General features: G+C 43.2%; 1 protein-coding gene across 1 annotated transcript in view; it reads right to left on the bottom strand.

Annotated features, from left to right (window-relative positions):
- Window positions 1-20,002, bottom strand: part of LHFPL3 (LHFPL tetraspan subfamily member 3) — a 184,579-nt gene that overhangs the window by 119,049 nt on the left and 45,528 nt on the right. The gene's annotated exons all lie outside the window — the stretch shown is intronic.

The raw sequence follows: 20,002 nt of genomic DNA, 5'->3' as shown, positions 1-20,002 counted from the left end.
TGCGTCAGAGGGAGCGCATGTGGAAAGCGTTCAGCTTCCTCTCCTGTTGTGTGCGAAGAGTCTATGACTCGCTGCAGTACAGAAGTGTACTCAGGACGCAAGCTCTGTAGACCTGGATCTTGGTATGTTCTGTCAGCTTCTTGCTGGACCAGACTCTCTTTGTGAGTCTGGAAAACGTGGTAGCTGCTTTACCGATGCGCTTGTTTAGCTCGGTATCGAGAGAATGAGTGTCGGAGATCGTTGAGCCAAGGTACACAAAGTCATGGACAACTTCCAGTTGTCCAGATTGCAATGCAGGGAGGTTAGTCCGCATCCTGAACCATGACCTGTGTTTTCTTCAGGTTGATTGTCAGTCCAAAGTCTTGACAGGCCTTGCTAAAACAATTCATGAGCTGCTGCAGGTCTTTGGCGGAGTGAGCAGTGACAGCTGCATCATCAGCAAAGAGGAAGTCACACAGACATTTCAGCTGAACTTTGGACTTTGCTCTCAGTCTGGAGAGGTTGAAGAGCTTCCATCTGAACTGGTCTGAAGATAGATATATCTGAACTGTTAATTAATAACTGTATAAGTGACAGCCATTTTGTTATATTGTACTCTGGGGAATTAACTCTTGTTTCTGCTGCTGTTCTATTTCAATGTCTTTTGAAATTCCGTTTAAAAAAAAACATTCAAAACAAAGCTTGAAATGCTAAATACACATTTTGTAAAAAACAAACAACCCAAACCTCGTATGATTTGTAGGATGCTTGTTAGGTGAGGAAAAAGATCCAGCTCAGGCAATCTACAAAAAAAATGGGCTCCTTCCATGCTATCACTGGATGTTCCTGGAGGTTTCCCAACACTAGTGCAGTGTATCTCTATGTTGCAATCCATGTCGCAAAGCACTCTATTAGAAGAGAGAAATTGAAGGTCACTATGAGGAAGCAGGGCTCTTCTAGAGATCACAAAACAAACACTCTCTAGTGAAGCACAAACTTTTCTCCAAAAAAAAAACAACACTTGCCATTAAAACAGATAAATATTTGAAGGATTTGATGATTTCTGAGTTTACCTCTATGAATTAACAAAGGTTTATTCCAGGGGTGCTCACACTTTTTTGGCTCGAGAGCTACTTTGAAACCCAGCAAGGCCTACCAGGGGGGAAGGAAGCGTCTGACAGACACCCCCTTTAATGTATGGAGCCCCTGCTGGAGTCTAGTCAGTTTCGTCAGTTTTGTTGCTGCATGCCTGAAGAGCAGCTAAAGTGTCAGTTTCAGTGTCAGTTTAGTGTCAGCTAAATATGTCAGTTTCGTCTATTAACAGTTTGGAGAGACAGAGCTCCGCGGTCTACTCATTTTGCCTCGCGATCTACCGGTAGATCACGATCCACCTATTGAGCACCCCTGGTTTATTCAATCTGAATTCCACTTTTTGGCATTCATTCCACAGCTGAACACAAACCCATAACAAAACAATAGCCCTGAAACCAGAAGAAATTTTCCCTCACAGAAAATAAATGTCACTGAATTATTCTGATCTTAAAAACACTCATGTTTCTGTCCCTAAAGCAGGGCTTTTCAAACTGGGGCATTGCAATGCCCCAGCCTGTGAGCCCTGGCCTCTGCCCCCTTAAGGGGTGGGGGCAGCCTGGAGGCAGGGAGGAGGCAGCAGCGTGATCCCCACAAATACTTTAGGGCATTGGTTCTCAAACTCTCTGGGAGAGTTTGAGAGCCATTAAGTACTTGCGTGGGTGGGGGGGAGGCAGGGGCGCGATCCCCAGGATTGCGCCGCCCAGGGGGGCTGCAGGGGCTTGGGTGTACTTACCCAAGCCTCCTGCAGCCTCCCCAGGCTGCAGGGAGCCCAGTGCTCCCGGCAGCAGTGCAAGTAAATGTGGAGTGATCACACTCCACTTCCGCTTTAGCGGAGGCGGGGCGCAAACACTCCGCATTTACTTTCACTGCTGCGGGGAGCCCTGCTGCAGGTCACACCGGGCTCCCCGCAGCCTTGGGAGGCTGCAGGAGGCTTGGGTAAGTGCATCCAAGCCCCTGCAGCCCCCCTGGGCAGCGCGATCCTGGGGATCGCGCCCCTGCCTCCCCCCACCCCCGTCACCTCCCCCCCACCCATTCAAGTACTTAGTGGCTCTCAAACTCTCCCAGAGAGTTTGAGAACCACTGCCCTAAAGTATTTGTGGCACATGGACCAGTGTATTAAAGGGCTTTTAGAGTTATTATACAAAGTACATTTCAAATCGTTTACTGCTCAAACACAAAAAATGTGTTCCAGATTTAAAATTGTGATACAAATCTCTTAGCAAATGTCCAGCTTTTTTTTTTTTTGGCCATTTTTAATATAATCCAGCAACATGACAACACAACAATATGCACTTAACAGCTGGGTTTGTGCAATTTCATGCTATTACTCAGAACCAATACTTGCTGAAATAGAGGTCTGCAGGGCGATACAGTGAATAAAAAGGAAATGTATTTTGGAAGGTTGAAAAAAAACACAAGAAAAGTTTATACTGTGGGCTTTTTAAAGCGGTGTACTCTGCCATTAAGTCACCAACAGCATTCCCAGTAAGCTGCATAGCTCCAAGCCAACTTTTGTGCAGCAATGAGCTTGGCAATCCAGACATTCTTAAATAAAACGTAACATAATCACTGAGCATCTGGAGACAGTGTCACAAAGCAGTTGCAATGCCCCACAACTGAAGAAGGGGACTGTGGGCAGTGGAGAAGTTTCTGGGGCCAGGGCCATGCATGGGCAGATGGTTACTGGGCAGGTGCAGGGGGGTGACTGCATCATCTGCCCCCCTAGCTATGCTACTGTCTGCAGGTCTCTTAAAACCTTTCAGATGCAAATGTAGTAGAACATACTCTAGGGCTGGTCCAAGACCACCAGTATGTACCATGTGGCTGCACAACACTTCCTCCTCTAGCACTACTCTCCTCCACACTTCCTCTTCAGCTTGATTTCCTCTTCCTTTTCGAATCAGAAGTGGAGGCAGATGTGGGTAGGTGACAGAGGCTGCCTTATTAGTCAGCCTTATAGGCAGGCCAGCCCTGACATACACTGGAAAAGATGAATTGTACCTTTTTTTCTTTTTCCCCCCTGTAAGATCAAAAATCATTCATTTTACTTATTGTCATTGGACACCTCCCACCTCCATAATTCTCTCCCATTGATAAAAACCAAACTATAATCAAGAATAGATTCTCAGCAAAAACTATTCCCTATGAAAAAAATGTTACCCTGCAGATGCCTGATCTCGTAAGCTAAGCAGGGTCAGGCCTGGTTAATACTTGGATGAGAGACTGCCTGGGAATACCGGGTGCTGTAGGCTTATACCATAGGCTTTCAAGACTGAAGGTTGCCAACCAAGAAACATAGTACTTGATATGAACAGAGCTGAAAAACCTCATTATCACTAATTCATAACTTTTGAATACCTCGTTCAGTTTAGGAGAATGCCTTTGCGGGGATTCTCACACCCCTGGCCCAAGTAAGTAGGGGGCTCCAGCTCTACTGTATTCACAGAACTATTCTGCAGGTGTCTCTCTTTGTCCTCCTATGAGAGTCTTGCCTGACAGGCCTTCTCTCATTGCTTCAGGAATGTTTTGAGAGAAAAAGGAGTTACACAGCATCCACTCCTCTTCTCATAGGGCAGCTTCCCTGGGTTGCTGTCTCTCTACGGCCACAGAGGCAGACCCCTCAGCTTTGTATCCTGTCACTACGTTATCATATAGTGATGTCACTGGCACTGACTGAGGTTTTTGTACTGATACCTGCCTGATGGACATGTACAGCACTGCCCCCTTTCCCACCCAAAGCCTCTCCTGTAGTGCAATTGTTGCCCCAGGTAACCAGGAAGTCTGCCTTGGAAGCCTCAGGGAGGGGGAGAGGTGTAAGTAGTTGCAAGATCTAACTGGGGCTTGTTCAGCAGCTGCAGTGTTGGCAGTGGGGTTAGCAGCACCTTGTTGACAGTGTGCTGATGTGTTGCCCAGGTGACCACAGCAGTGCATGGGGGGTGATGGCCTCAATGGAGGGCCCAGTGAGCACAAGTCTGGGAGAGGCCGCTGCTTCCAAATAGCCTTATTTGTCTTTCTAGTAACAGTTTAAAAACCAGTTGCATATTTCTTAGCAAGTGAAAGTGATGTGTATAGAAAGAGAACACACCATTTCCAGTTAAACAGTCACACCAGATTGTTTGTTCATTTCTTCAGAGATCCCCAAAGTCTCATAATTATAATAAATTTCATTTCCATATTTGAAACAGAAGCCTGAAGTCACAACCTAGCCTTCCCAATAGTAACAAACTAGCTCCCATCATCCAGGCTGATGAGCAGCCGTTTGCTCCATTAGCTAAATACACTTTTAAAAAAGAGCTGCTCCAATAAGCATTTCGTTGATGAACTGTAACAGCTCTAAGGAAGCATTCAATGCTAGAAGCTATACTGTGCCTGTTTACAAAATGGTGTAATTATAAAGTCATCTTTCGAATTATTTTGGCAGCCTGCCAAGAAGCACGATGGAAGTGCTGCAGGATGATATCTCTGATACTGGCTACTGAATGTTACTTACCTATCAATATATTTTAGTGACTGCATTTGTCTAACTACCCAGGAATAGATACAGTAGAACCTCTTTAAGTTGACCACCCAAGGGGCTGGAGGAAATTGATCAACATTGGGAGGTGGTCAACATACAGGTAAAAAAAGGCATTTAAATATTATCATGTTTAGCTGCCAGGACAACAAATCCAAGGCCAAGTCATTATTTAGATTGGATTTTTTAAAAGTTTTATTGCAAATATCAATGAGAATTGATCTTCTTGTGATGCTTACTATTTATATCATCTATATCTATATCAAGAGATAGAGAATAAACAGCCCACAATCAGTTTTTAAAAAACCCTGAAAATTCATAAGCTTAAAAAAATTGTAAGTTAAAAAAAATACTTGGTTTCATAGCAGACAGGCAGGCCAATGCTATCCCTTGCCAGCCCATAGCATGTAGCATGTTACATAGCCCCAACAGCTAAAAACAAACAAACAAACAAAAACAACACTTTGATACGGTCCCTCAGTAAAAGCTGTAAAGAAAACTCCACAGTCAAGAAATAAGAGGACAGGTCCTCTCATGGATTGGGAACTGGTTGAGAACCAGGAAACAGAGAGTGGGTATCAATGGGCAATTGACAAAAAAAGTGGAGAGAGGTAGAAAGTGGAGTGCCTCAAGGATCTATCCTGGGACTGGTGCTTTTCAACATCTTCATGAATGACCTGGAAACAGGGATAAGCAGGGAGGTGAACAAGTTTGTGAATGACACTAAACTTCTCTAAGTGGTGAAGACCAGAAGGGATTGTGAAGTGCTCCAGAAGGATCTCTCCAAACAGGGTGAATAGGCAGCAAAATAGCAGTTGTGTTTCAATATAAGTGTAAAGTAATGCACTGGTGATGGGAACCAAAGTGAAAGAACAGTGGCTTTACTATGCACAAGCAACCTCATGTCCCTCACAACTTGGTACATGTCCAGGAACAATCAGCAGCCGGCGCAGGTCTGTCGGCTATGTGCAGTGTGCTGACCTATAAAAACCCTTTCGCACACACGCTAGCAGGCATAGGGGAGGGATTGTCTCGCGGATTCTTGCTTTTCCAAGATGGGACAAACCAGATAAAACACAGGCCCACAGTATTGCGTTCAGTGGGCAACTTATGGAGGATAAATTAATACTCTGTGCAATGGTCGACATGGTTAAGATACAACTTACGGAGGTGGTCAATATAGAGAGGTTGGTCTGCCATTGTGTATAAGCAGTGTCTGTCCATACTGTGAAAATTAGGTCAACCTGAGGTGGTCATTATAGAGAGGTGGTCAACTTTGGAGGTTCTACCGTATATAAAGGGAAAAAACCAAACAAGTGGCCGGATGGTTATTAGACATCATGATTTGATCAAGGTAAACATTAAGGATGATATGCATGCCTAACTCTTTTTAAGGATAATGTTTTCCTTGTAGAAGTTTGCTAGCTCTTAAACAAACCAATAGACGTTTTTACTCAAAGCAGATGCACTGGCAGCCAGATTTGTCCGTGAGAGAGTACAGAAAGCAAGGCAGAACTGTAATTTAATTATGTCATTTATGTATACAAGATAATTTTGGAACTCTGCACTATACTATGTTCAAAGATCTTCATAACTGATTAAGGGACTTAAAAAAAAAATACAGACCAGTGGTTCTGAAACTATGCTGTGGTGAATCCCAGAGTTCTCCCATGAGACAGAAAAAATTAGTAATCAGCTAAACTTTTCTGAAAAAAGCTAAAAAATGTTTCCACATCATTACAGATCTTCCTCGGCAATGCACAGCTGCAGGACAATGTTGGGTGTCCTAGGTACACCCAATGGCAGAAATAACCCCAAGAAACAGTTACCAGAAAGTAAAACACACACACACACACACACACACACACACACACACACACACACACACACACACACACACGTACGTACGTATGTACATTACATGGCATTAATTTCCCAATCCAAACATAGCAAGTTTCCACTATTTTACACCTGGTATCAATACCTATTTGCACTGCAAGTGTAACATGTTTCATTCAGATCTCCTACTGATCTATATTCATTTTCCATGAGAGACTCAATTACTTCAACTGCCAATACAGAACTTTGAACAATGTACACTCATTCAGTTCTTAGAAAATTAATTCATACTCACAACCTCAGCTGTAGGAAAATTACACTCAAAGCCCAGTTCTCCCCCTGCCCCCAAGCTGGTGCAGCCACACCAAAAAGGAGCACGCTGTATCCAGTGGTGTGGGTGGGTCATGAGGCTTCAGGGGGGAAAGGAGTTTTAAAATCCCCTTATACCTCCATAAGCCTCCTATTCTGCAATGGGTCTCCTCAGACCTGCAGTTTTGCAGGCACAAGTCCAAGGAGAGAAAGGGAGCTGGAAGGCTGCTGATGGAAGGGATAGGATCCAGTATGTGCCATCATCAACAGATCCATCCTCTTCCATCAGAACTGGACAGAAGAGCCAGCAGAATGGAACTTAAAGCAACAGCTGGCAATAAACAGCTCAGAATGTGTGAACTATGGAGGGTTCGAGAAGTGTTTTGTCATGCGTGGAAGTGTTTTGTCAAGTGTAAGAAGCAGAGAGAAACTGGCTTGATTGGAGGAAAGGAAGCATTTTCAGACATAAGGGAAAATAAAAGGAAAAAGGGAAGAGCTTTTACAATAGGACTCAAGTCTATATTCAATACCAGAGCTGAGTTTGGGAATATGTGAACTATAATAAAGGAGTACATTCAGGCACATGCAGAATGCAATTCCTTTCACCTCTGAGCAACCACAACCTGCTCCTGCTCATTTGATTGAGAAGCAGGGCTTCCAGGGCAGATGGCATGATTCCCATCTCAGGAATTCATCAGGAAGACATAAGGAAAGACAATCACAATGATTTTACTGTGGGAATAAAAGTACATCACAAAATGAATATTTTCCCAGGCAGAAATGAGCAAAGCAGCATAAGTCAAAAGCAGGTTGGAAAAAAGAACAGAACAGTAATTAAGCAACCTCTAGGTAAATCTCAATGAGACAAAATTGTTAAAGGTTTCTTCAATAAGCAAAGGGGATTATTGAATAAATGCTGCAAATAACCTATGTACTTAGGAAGCCTTTACACTGACATCCCATTGAGTATGTCCATGGGAAAAGTCAGGGAAGAAATAGAGAAGGAATATTATAATTAAAATCAAGTACAATGAAACCTCGTGATGGTTGTACTTTCAACAATGGACCACAAATTTGTTGTAAAACAGGTACATCACAACCTGCAGGACACTAGTGTCCAGAAGGCAGATAACTTGGAGCCTACTTTGTTACGTGAAAATCCCCTTTTTCCTTTTAGTTGTAATTTTCTCTCTATATCTGGTTATGTTACTAAAATATCATGCAGGCTAAACTTCTCCCAGCACACTTTTCCAAAACTCTGGTCAAGTCACAAGCTCATGGTTACACAACAACCACCTCCCCATGGCCACACATTATGGGAAGAAGTTTGGCATCTTAAATCCACCTCCCTATGGTCACACATTATGGGAGGAAGTCTGGCATCTCAAATCATTGCTTAAGTGTCTCCTACATTACTGTATTCATTGTATTGTTTTAACCCAATCACTGTTTATGCAAACTTGAACTGCCTTCTTATTCATTGTATTGTTTCTAGGAAGCCAGCCATAGACCCCATTGATTTTGCTGATAACTGATCCTTTCAATGTTTTACTTACTCCCAAGTACCCAGCTGCGTGGTAGTAAGCAAGCTACAATCCAGCTCAGACAGTCAGCAAACCCCTTTTTAAGAGAGGGCTGCCTCCCACATGCTCTCTCTCTCTGGCTCTCCCTCCAAGGTCCAACACATCTGTGTTGTGTCAGAGGGTCCTCTACACAGGACTCTCCCTCCCCCAACTGCTCTACAGGACAGATCTTGCGCCTGAAACTCTTTCCCTTCTTTCCCCCCCTTTTTTCTCCCCTTCTCTCCCCATCTTTAGTTAGCAACTGGGTTTGGCAGATCAGGGACCCCTAAAATCCTTCCCTACAACCTTTCCCTTTTCTAATTTCCTCAGATGCACCAAAAACTTTTTACATGCAACCACCATAAAAGCTAGGTACACTAGATTCAAGTACTAGGACCAAGAAACATATACTTATCATTTTTCCATGTGCATTATGTTTACCTTGTGCTTTTGTAATAAAACTATAATCTTTTGTTAAAAGTTATCTTTCTCTCAGTCTCCTCTTTAAGCTAAAGGGAATTTCTCTGCATTACGCCGTCTTGTTATCCAGCCTGCGATCCTAAGGTTCCAATAAGGGTAGTATAATAATTCCCCTAAACAAAACAGCCCTTTTGGTAACAACTTCTCTTACACTCTTACTTTATCCTCCTTGACATGTGGCGTGTCAATTTATTTCCTTATTTCCTGCCCCTCTTCTCCTCCTGATCTCCCAAGGGACAAGGCATCTATCCATGAGCTCTGATCAGCTACCTGGAGGCCACCATGCCATGAGGTCTCACGAAACCATGCAAATGCAAAATGCGGTGTTTTGTGTTCTATTCACAGGCAAATTCTGAAGCATCAATATCAGGTTTAATATCATTACACTGCAGTCTTCAGTGCAAAAAAAAAAAGAACTATTCAATTACATCACTTACAAATACAACTTACATTTCAATTTTTAAAAATACCATGTTTCCATATTTCAGTTTTATTTCTAATTGGAAAAGTAAACTATGTTAACCCTCCCTGATGTAAACGTTACTGAGCCATTGGGAAACAGTGATCATGCTGCGATCCGTTTTGACGTGCACGTTGGGGGAAGAATACCAGGCAGATCTCTCACAAAAACCCTTGACTTCCGACGGGCGGACTTCCCTCAAATGAGGAGGCTGGTTAGAAGGAGGTTGAAAGGGAGGGTAAAAAGAGTCCAATCTCTCCAGAGTGCATGGAGGCTGCTTAAAACAACAGTAATAGAGGCCCAGCAGAGGTGTATACCGCAAAGAAAGAAGGGTTCCACTAAATCCAGGAGGGTGCCCGCATGGCTAACCAGCCAAGTTAGAGAGGCTGTGAAGGGCAAGGAAGCTTCCTTCCGTAAATGGAAGTCTTGCCCTAATGAGGAGAATAAAAAGGAACATAAACTGTGGCAAAAGAAATGTAAGAAGGTGATATGGGAGGCCAAGCGAGACTATGAGGAACGCATGGCCAGCAACATTAAGGGGAACAATAAAAGCTTCTTCAAATACGTTAGAAGCAGGAAACCCGCCAGAGAAGCGGTTGGCCCTCTGGATGGTGAGGGAGGGAAAGGGGAGATAAAAGGAGACTTAGAGATGGCAGAGAAATTAAATGAGTTCTTTGCATCTGTCTTCACGGCAGAAGACCTCGGGCAGATACCGCTGCCCGAACGACCCCTCCTGACCGAGGAGTTAAGTCAGATAGAGGTTAAAAGAGAAGATGTTTCAGACCTCATTGATAAATTAAAGATCAATAAGTCACCGGGCCCTGATGGCATCCACCCAAGGGTTATTAAGGAATTAAAGAATGAAGTTGCAGATCTCTTGACTAAGGTATGCAACTTGTCCCTCAAAACGGCAACGGTGCCAGAAGATTGGAGGATAGCAAATGTCACGCCTATTTTTAAAAAGGGAAAGAGGGGGGACCCGGGAAACTATAGGCCGGTCAGCCTAACATCCATACCGGGTAAGATGGTGGAATGCCTCATCAAAGATAGGATCTCAAAGCACATAGACGAACAGGCCTTGCTGAGGGAGAGTCAGCATGGCTTCTGTAAGGGTAAGTCTTGCCTCACGAACCTTATAGAATTCTTTGAAAAGGTCAACAGGCATGTGGATGCGGGAGAACCCATGGACATTATATATCTGGACTTTCAGAAGGCGTTTGACACGGTCCCTCACCAAAGGCTACTGAAAAAACTCCACAGTCAGGGAATTAGAGGACAGGTCCTCTCGTGGATTGAGAACTGGTTGGAGGCCAGGAAGCAGAGAGTGGGTGTCAATGGGCAATTTTCACAGTGGAGAGAGGTGAAAAGCGGTGTGCCCCAAGGATCTGTCCTGGGACCGGTGCTTTTCAACCTCTTCATAAATGACCTGGAGACAGGGGTGAGCAGTGAAGTGGCTAAGTTTGCAGACGACACCAAACTTTTCCGAGTGGTAAAGACCAGAAGTGATTGTGAGGAGCTCCAGAAGGATCTCTCCAGACTGGCAGAATGGGCAGCAAAATGGCAGATGCGCTTCAATGTCAGTAAGTGTAAAGTCATGCACATTGGGGCAAAAAATCAAAACTTTAGATATAGGCTGATGGGTTCTGAGCTGTCTGTGACAGATCAGGAGAGAGATCTTGGGGTGGTGGTGGACAGGTCGATGAAAGTGTCGACCCAATGTGCGGCGGCAGTGAAGAAGGCCAATTCTATGCTTGGGATCATTAGGAAGGGTATTGAGAACAAAATGGCTAGTATTATAATGCCGTTGTACAAATCTATGGTAAGGCCACACCTGGAGTATTGTGTCCAGTTCTGGTCGCCGCATCTCAAAAAAGACATAGTGGAAATGGAAAAGGTGCAAAAGAGAGCGACTAAGATGATTACGGGGCTGGGGCACTTTCCTTATGAGGAAAGGCTACGGCGTTTGGGCCTCTTCAGCCTAGAAAAGAGACGCTTGAGGGGGGACATGATTGAGACATACAAAATTATGCAGGGGATGGACAGAGTGGATAGGGAGATGCTCTTTACACTCTCACATAATACCAGAACCAGGGGACATCCACTAAAATTGAGTGTTGGGCGGGTTAGGACAGACAAAAGAAAATATTTCTTTACTCAGCGTGTGGTCGGTCTATGGAACTCCTTGCCACAGGATGTGGTGTTGGCATCTAGCCTAGACGCCTTTAAAAGGGGATTGGACGAGTTTCTGGAGGAAAAATCCATTATGGGGTACAAGCCATGATGAGTATGCGCAACCTCCTGATTTTAGGAATGGGTTAAGTCAGAATGCCAGATGCAAGGGAGGGCACCAGGATGAGGTCTCTTGTTATCTGGTGTGCTCCCTGGGGCATTTGGTGAGCCGCTGTGAGATACAGGAAGCTGGACTAGATGGGCCTATGGCCTGATCCAGTGGGGCTGTTCTTATGTTCCCTCTCCCCCAGCCCAAATGGTGTTCTCTCTGTGCTCTGATTCACCCTCCTCTCTCCCAAGCCTGTTCCCTGTAGCTCCTGTTCAAGGAGTTCTTCCCCAGGTTCCCTGGTTGCCATGCAAGCCAAAGGGGAGGTCCCCTGCACTCAACCACCTTGCACTCAACCTGTCAGCTCACTGGCGGGGTGGAACTGCCTGCAGCCTGCTCAGCTCCCATAAAGCCTGGGAACTGTCATTGTGGTCGGCAGTGCTGGCAGTGCCGGAGGAGACCAGCAGGTCAAGCACCAGACAAGCTGCTGCCCCATGCATTCTGTTGTGCCTTATCAAGGGCAGTCAGCCTGGTCCAAGAAGGGAGCCAGAAAACGACAGAGGTTGTGCAGAATGGTTAGTGGAGAATGCAGGTACAGGCTTCCCTAAACAGTGTCTGAAATAATTTTTAAATTGTAAATATTTTATTAAAAAAAACCAATTTTGCATTTTTAAAACATGCTTTATTTTGTTTTGATCGTTTATCAACAAAACAAAACACCTGTAATAACACAGGCTGTTGAAAAAGTTGTCTAAAGAAACTCTGATAGTCTGATCAAATCTGTTTTCAAGTCAAGATCAAAAAGGATATAAACTGGTGATAGGGAAATTATAGAGTCAGAGTTCAAAAAAAGTAATTTCCTGTTTCCATTGCATCTTCCCCTATCTCAGATTCAAGATGAGTGAGTGATATGGGAAGCATAATTATGCTCCAGGGGCTGGAGCTAATACCAGATAACAGGAACAGAGACAAAGAATGACCTCTAGGCAGCTGGTATAGTTCCAATCCGAAAATAAATAGATCAGGACCAGAACAGTACCTGGTAACCAGGATGACCACATGAGGAGCTCCATATACCATGTTGAATTGCTGCTGTCATCAGGCTATACTTGTTTGTTCCTGGTTTTGGGCATCTTCTAGAACCAGTCCTGAAGATACCTATGAACTCTGGGGAATAACCCACCCGAGCCATCTCCAACACCCACGCATCAATGGTGGTGGCACTCCATCGATTTGCAAAATGTTGAGGCAGCCCCTGATGGATATGGGCAGACCATATCTGCGAATTCGATATCCACTGTTTCATGTATCTGTGGATGCAGGGTCCATTTACCTGGTTTAAAAGCTTACCGGGTGAAGCCTTTGCAAGCTGCCTCCTGGCAGCCAGTACACATGGAAAAAAAACTGAAGGAGGTCAACAGGAGGTTTAAGGAAGATTTTCAACACCCAGTAAGCCTTTAAACTGGGTTTAAAGGGTAAATGGGTGCGCAAGGGTGATGCAGAGGGGTTCCCTGTATCTGTGGTTTCCGGTATCGGGGGGGGCAGGAACGCATCTCCCATGGATACTAGGTCACATCTGTATATGGATTCTGGACCATGTGGCATCAGGCATTGCACTGAACCCTGCTTCCTTATGGGACTGCTGAGGAAGAAGCTCCTCCAGAAGACGCTGTTGCCCAATTAGCAGGGGATGGAATGTAAAAAAAAAAAAAAATTGGAGGCAGTGATATCTGAAAATACAGCTCACTATTATGAAGACTGCCACAGCACCTTAGACCTTATTACTGAGGCAGAGTAATTAAAAAGGCTCCCATTCCAAATCAATAGCTGTCTGGAACCAAAGTAAAATGTTCAGAAAGGATATAAATAGCAGGCATAAACAATATTGACAATTTCAGAATTAATGCAAGCAACAGCAGAGGGCAAGAGCTGCTCAGTCATTCTCCCCACATCTTCCTTTTTTCAAGCCTGTTTTTCTGCTTCTTTCCCCAGACCATTTACTGTTTAATAACTCATCCGAAGTCTTGCTCAGATGCTTTGATGCTCTCTTACTTGAATGCATTTTCACTGGAACTCAGAATGCACTTGCTCTGTATTGCATGATACATTCTGCGTAAAGCTGTTTGGCTCCTTTTCTCCTCAACAGTTGAACAGATTTTTGTCTCTGAAGTATTCAGATGCCTGTGCAAAGACTCTCATCAACTTCAGCAAAACCAAGTAAAATAATAAATAATCCCAATTCATCAAACACTGGAATACCAATATAATTCATAAGCCTAGGTACTGCTGTACTCCTTTCATACACAAGAAATGCAGTTTCTTGTTTCTAAAGTGAGAGGGGCTAAAATCCAGGTTTGCTTATCAGCCACACCCTCTGCCCTGGCAATCCTCTTAATTCGATACAGGAAGGCACAGTTTCTCATTAGTTAGGAAATGTATACTTTGCAAGACATTCACTTCTTGATAGTCATGATTTTCCAGGGTTAGCCCAGTGAATGTGCTAAGGATATGCCCTGCCTCCCCAAATCAAACTGGATAATAATAAATGAAGAAAGTATTCCTACCTATCAGTGGTTGATGGAAGGGGGTGGGAGATTATGGAAGAATCATAAATTTCAGCTATTTACTTTGCCATTCCTTTAGGTTTCAATCATATAAATCAGTGGCTCCCAAACTTACTGTGGTCATGGTGCCTTTCCTCCATGGTGCCCTGTCACAACAGTGCCGCAAGGAAGAACTGTGCAAGATTTTTCCCCAGTCAAGACGGAAGTGCCCAGGAGAACCGATTAGAAGAGGTCACTGGGGACATCCTGCAGTGCCCTGTGAGGTCACTACAGCCCTCTAAGGCATCATGGCACACAGTCTGGAAACCACTATTATAACACTTACCTGGAAGTATGTCTCATTGAACTCAATGGATTACACTGTTAGAAAATTTAAGAGTGGCTTACATTGGGCTCCCATACGTCTTCCATCCAAGCACTGATAAGGATAAGTTCCTTAGGGCACAATCCTAACCAGGTCTACACAAAAGTAAATCCTATGTTGTTCAATGGGGCTTACTCTCAGGAAAGTGTGGTTAGGATTGCAGCCTCAGTGTTTTATCTGTGTGACATAATTGGGTGCAGTAGTCTCTTTTACTGTTCCCAGGGCATTTTCTATACTCACTGCTAGAAAACCGAAGTTTGAGAACAATGACTCAGTGGGGTTTGTACTCCTTTCCCTTCTTACACATACCTAATCTGTTCCTGAAAACAGACTTATAGTGAAAATCTGGATAACAAGTATAATTATTGCATTATTTTCAAGGAGGAAGGAATTCCAAAGCCATTCCAAGTTCATCCCCAAATCACCCTAAGTGCCCAATAGCATAGGGAAAAGGTTGTGAGGAATAATAAAACATTTAATAATATTATTAAATATTATTTAATATTTAAATATTAAAGAAGAAATAACATTTAATATTATACAGCTTCAATGAAGTGTTAAACTCTACTCCACGAAAGCTTATGCTGAAGACAATGTTCATCTCTAAGGTGCTACAGGCCCCTATTTATTCTTCAACTTATTCGTGAACACTCTTGAAATCTCTGTTTAAAGTGCAACATTGCTCTCTGCCAATTTTGATTCTTTGCCATTCAAACAAACACTAATTATCTTGGCTATTTTCAGTTACCTTAAGGACATCTTCAGCCTGAAGAGAGTCATTGTGTCCTGTCTACAGTCATAAGCAGTGCCAACACAGCTGTGGCCCAAGCCTGAATAACTGAAGTGACAGTGTTGGGTTGTTCTAGACCTCGATTCCCATTTCATACAGCAAGGCATTTTAAGTTGACTTTTGGACTACTGTAGAAGATTGCTCTTTAGATATGAACACAACCAGAAATAATTTTCCTTATCATCTAGTCTTTCACTGATGCTGATTGCTCTTATAATCCTCAACAGAGAAAAAAAATATTTGACAACTGGTGAATACAGACACATTTTAAAGTTGCACTTTGAGTAAAAATTCCTCCACAAATAAGAAACACTCCGATCCATAGATCCATTGCCAGATCCACAAGTAGCCTTGCAACTGAATCCAGCCATTAGTCAAATTAGTTTAGAACTTTCTGGCAGTGGCTCTCCAGAATTCCAGACAGCGATCTTTTCCAGATCTACCTGGAAATGGCTGATAGGCCTACCTGGAGATGCGTTTCCCAGGTATTGAAACTTAGACTTTCTGCATGGAAAGCAGGTACTCTACCAGTGTGCTATCATCTCTCTTCACACTTTTAACATGTCAGGTAGTATCACATTTATACTCTTCCCCCGTCCCCTAGATTCTGGGTGAGTGGCCATATGCTCCCTACTGTGATATACAAAGCAAGTAAAACCTAACATCTAAAACCTAAAACATCTTCCCTGATGTAACAAAAAAAAATGCAATTTCAAATAAGGGAAGTCCAACAGGAGAAGCTAGTTTAGACAAGTCTATAAAAACAAATTGCCAGTTTGAAAACTCTCTGTACTTAGAGATTCAAGCAGGTCAAGTCGATACAATTCAATTTCACTTACAGATCAACAGGAGAGATGCCTTTTCTAGTCAACCTTCCTCTTGAGTTTTAGATATCGGCAGTCAGGATTTTGCGTGGCAGTATTCTAGATATTTTGACAATTAAAAAACAGATATTATATGGGCTTATTCTCTTTGAAAAGAAAGCTGGTAGTAATTTGCTACATGCTTACAATAGAGAGTGCAGAAAAATGAATGAGTCTAAATATTTTTTCAGAGTTTGCACGGTAATAATGATTTATGATGTCTGGCTTTTCAAACACCATTAAAACTAATCAACGTACTTTCAAATCAATGAAAGTTATTCTCTCTCATCTAACTGACATATTTCCTTGGGTGGAGCTAGATGATCCCTTAGAATAAATTATGTGTCACTTTTGAGGAAGGAATCTCCATGCTGGTATTGAAAATCTGATTTGTAATAAAAGCAACTGTTCAATCAGTCCTCTTTCAGTTTTCATTTGACGGACTGCTTTCTTGTGTACTAGCCATTTTACACCATGTATTCAAAAGCTTGTTATCAAGTGTTTTCTTGAGTTCCACTTCCTGTGTTATGCAGAAATTAATTTTATTTCCAAGATCTATAAAGAGATAGTTATGTTTGCTCATTCACAGCTATGCTAAGATATTGCTTGCATAACTCTCATGTGATTCTTCTCCACAATATAGTATATATTATAACCCTACACCCTTTTTCTGTATTGTGATACTTTCAGAGTATCTGCCTTCTCTGAATATTATTTTGAACAATGGTTGTCTGTCATCTATTCCAAAAAAAGGAAGGGCTCTGAAAAGACTGTGGTCATTTTGAATGTGCATGGTTTCATGTCCTTTAGAACTAAAAACATACCTACAAGTAGCTTACCCCCAAATTTAGAGGCAGTACAGTTATATCCTCGACAATGCCAACAAAGGATACTAACTTTGTGAAGTTTCCACAGGTTCCTCACAAGGTTGCAGGCTTCTCTTCAGCCTAACCCTGAGGGTTCGTGCCTGTGCTCTGCACTCAAGCTGTCAAGGTTCCCAAGTAGCATAAGGTCAGCATGCAGGCACAGCCCTCAGCCTTCACATCCTGGGATTCCCACTTTAATAAAAATTCACTAATGCTTTTCTGCATAACAGGGATGTTGTCCCATGTGAAAAAAAAAATATCTGCATCTCTCTGGGTGGCTTCTGTTCACTCCCCCTCCCACAGAGCCAAACGTTTTGCTAACCTTGTTGATATGCAATGCTAAAGACGTCTAAACAAGGAAATGTTTTTCAAGTAGCAGAACGCTTCCCCCCTAAGGAAAAGAGAAACTTAAAAAAAAAATTTTTTTCAAATAGCCAACAGGATATTGCATTGTTTGAATGTTACAGTTTATCATTTGGGAGGAAATCGTGAGAGTCATTGAAAGCTTAATTCATCATACTGCTTTTTACGTTTTAGTAACAGAGGGCAGAAAATAAAAACATAGTAAATTGATGGTGTATGTGTCACTTTGATATTGTATATAGTTCTGACTGGGCCAATATAAGAGATAATGCACATTTGAACTGGACCAAACCAAGCTATTCATACAATGTTAATTCTGATGGACAAATGTCACATCTTTCGTTTGTTTTACAGATTTGGGGTGCCGTTTCCAGGAAAGGCTTTCGTCAAGCATGCCACGCTTAGGATCTGTAAAACTCCATGGCCACAAAGCAGTCTCAAATTTCTTTTTCAAAGAAAGTTTTACTTCACTGAAAAGCTTTGACTCAGAAATAAAGATAACTATCTAGCTCAGGGCCACACTGGACACAATGGGGCAGCCACATGTTTCTTAGGCATAAGCCTGCTCCATTCACAGGCAGTGATGGCAAAGTCCGAAGTCCAGCTGAAATGTCTTCATGACTTCCTCTTTGCCGACGATGCAGCTGTCACTACCCACTCTGCCAAAGATCTCCAGCAGCTCATGGATCGTTTTAGCAAGGCCTGCCAAGATTTTGGACTGACAATCAGCCTGAAGAAAAAACAGGTCATGGTTCAGGATGTGGACTCACCTCCCTGCATTACAATCTCTGCGCATGAACTGGAGGTTGTCCATGACTTTGTGTACCTTGGCTCAACGATCTCCGACACTCTATCTCTTGATACTGAGCTAAACAAACGCATTGGTAAAGCAGCTACCACGTTTTCCAGACTCACAAAGAGAGTCTGGTCCAACAAGAAGCTGACAGAACATACCAAGATCCAGGTCTACAGAGCTTGCATCCTGAGTACACTTCTGTACTGCAGCAAATCATGGACACTCCGCTCACAACAGGAGAGGAAACTGAACGCTTTCTACATGCGCTGCCTCCGGCGCATTCTCGGCATCACCTGGCAGGACAAAGTTCCTAACAACACAGTCCTGGAACGTGCTGGAATCCCTAGCATGTATGCACTTCTGAAACAGAGACGCCTGCGTTGGCTCGGTCATGTCGTGAGAATGGATGATGGCTGGATCCCAAAGGATCTCCTCTATGGAGAACTCGTGCAAGGAAAGCGCCCTACAGGTAGACCACAGCTGCGATACAAGGACATCTGCAAGAGGGATCTGAAGGCCTTAGGAATGGACCTCAACAAGTGGAAAACCCTGGCCTCTGAGCGGCCCGCTTGGAGGCAGGCCGTGCAGCATGGCCTTTCCCAGTTTGAAGATATGCTTTGCCAACAGTCTGAGGCAAAGAGGCAAAGAAGGAAGGCCCATAGCCAGGGAGACAGACCAGGGACAGACTGCACTTGCTCCCGGTGTGGAAGGGATTGTCGCTCCTGAATTGGCCTTTTCAGCCACACTAGACGCTGTGCCAGAACCACCTTTCAGAGCGCGATACCATAGTCTTTCGAGACTGAAGGTTGCCAATATAATATATGATGGCAAAGCGCAGGAGATGCCATTTGATTGAGTGAACGCCTGCACGTTGCCTTCGCTGCCCAGAATGGCTTCAGTGGTGATGGGAGGGGCCACGTACGTGGCATGTTGCAGTGCCTGCAGTACTTACCATTCTACCCACCCTCTAGCTACGCTACTGAGCATTTTAAGGAGAGAGTAGACCAGTTCCTTTTCCCTCCTTCCATTAATTAGGCCACCACTAATCAGATCGCTCCTACACTTTTCAAAGGATCAGTTTAAAATTAATAGCCCTACTCCATATTAACTACAACACTGAGTAGAGATGACAGCATTTATTCATACCTTCATCGAGTCTTGAACCATTCCCCACTAGCAGAAAACTATAAAAAGTGCTAATTAGCTCCTGCTTTTAAAGAGATCACTACAAACTTATGCCTTTAATTAACTTATTCACTTGCAGAAGCAATGTGATCCCATTTATCTGAGTCTGCACTAGTCAAGACCTGTTCCTTTGTTTCAGGCTCTTTATCAGACCATAACCTGAAAAATGATATACACTTATTATTATTATTATTATTATTATTAACAGTATTTATATACCGCTTTTCAACTCAAAGTTCACAAAGCGGTTTACAGAGAAAAATCAAATAACTAAATGGCTTGTTAACTTACCAAACTTACCAAACAGAAGCAGGCCTGATAACACCAGAACATCACACCAAGCACTAACATCATTCCAGTACAACAGAGTTTCTCAAACTGTGGGTCTGGACCCACTGTCATGGGCCAATTTCATGTGAGTCCCCATTCATTTCAATGTTACTTTTAATATATTAGACTTGATGTTACCATGGTATGTGACTGCATTTAGGGAAATGTTACACATCTGTACTTTTAACAAGCTACTATGTATATGCTTTTAACAATGATAGTCAATGGGACTGACTCCTGGGTAAGCATGGGTAGGATTGCAGCCTAGGATTGTTAAAACTCTTTCCTCTTGATGATGTCACTTCCGGTCATAATATTACTTCTGGTGGGTCCTGATAGAGTTCCATTCTACGAAGTGGGTGCCAGTGCTA

Source organism: Tiliqua scincoides, chromosome 7 (genome assembly GCF_035046505.1).
Source record: "Tiliqua scincoides isolate rTilSci1 chromosome 7, rTilSci1.hap2, whole genome shotgun sequence".
In the NCBI taxonomy this organism is placed as follows: Eukaryota; Metazoa; Chordata; class Lepidosauria; order Squamata; family Scincidae; genus Tiliqua; species Tiliqua scincoides.
Note: the sequence above shows the minus strand (reverse complement) of the source record. Positions and strands in the feature narration are given on the sequence as shown.